The sequence below is a fragment of the Austrofundulus limnaeus genome, unplaced genomic scaffold, assembly GCF_001266775.1.
Source record: "Austrofundulus limnaeus strain Quisiro unplaced genomic scaffold, Austrofundulus_limnaeus-1.0 Scaffold926, whole genome shotgun sequence".
Taxonomy (NCBI): Eukaryota; Metazoa; Chordata; class Actinopteri; order Cyprinodontiformes; family Rivulidae; genus Austrofundulus; species Austrofundulus limnaeus.
This window is the reverse complement of record NW_013953328.1, coordinates 35232-35615: the sequence shown is the minus strand read 5'-3', so window position 1 is coordinate 35615 and position 384 is coordinate 35232. Positions and strand designations below refer to the sequence as shown.

Below are 384 nucleotides of genomic sequence, written 5' to 3'. Positions count from 1 at the left end.
CTGATTTATTCATCCTCACCTGGTTTATTCATCCTCACCTGGTTTATTCATCCTCACCTGGTTTATTCATCCTCACCTGGTTTATTCATCCTCACCTGGTTTATTCATCCTCACCTGATTTATTCATCCTCACCTGGTTTATTCATCCTCTCAACTGGTTTATTCATCCTCATCTGATTTATTCATCCTCACCTGGTTTATTCATCCTCACCTGGTTTATTCATCCTCTCACCTGGTTTATTCATCCTCACCTGATTTATTCATCCTCACCTGCTTTATTCATCCTCACCTGGTTTATTCATCCTCTCACCTGGTTTATTCATCCTCACCTGGTTTATTCATCCTCACCTGATTTATTCATCCTCACCTGGTTTATTCATCCTC

At 40.4% G+C, this 384-nt stretch overlaps 1 protein-coding gene and 1 long non-coding RNA gene across 2 annotated transcripts in view; one reads left to right on the top strand and one right to left on the bottom strand.

Annotated features, from left to right (window-relative positions):
* si:ch211-250n8.1 (uncharacterized) overlaps positions 1-384 on the top strand; it is a gene marked incomplete in the record, with an annotated part of 15356 nt that overhangs the window by 2459 nt on the left and 12513 nt on the right.
* Positions 11-384, bottom strand: part of LOC106533339 (uncharacterized) — a 1735-nt gene continuing 1361 nt past the window's right edge. Inside the window, exon 3 of the long non-coding RNA XR_001312224.1 lies at positions 11-367. This is a non-coding gene — a long non-coding RNA (uncharacterized LOC106533339). The remainder of the gene's footprint in view (positions 368-384) is intronic.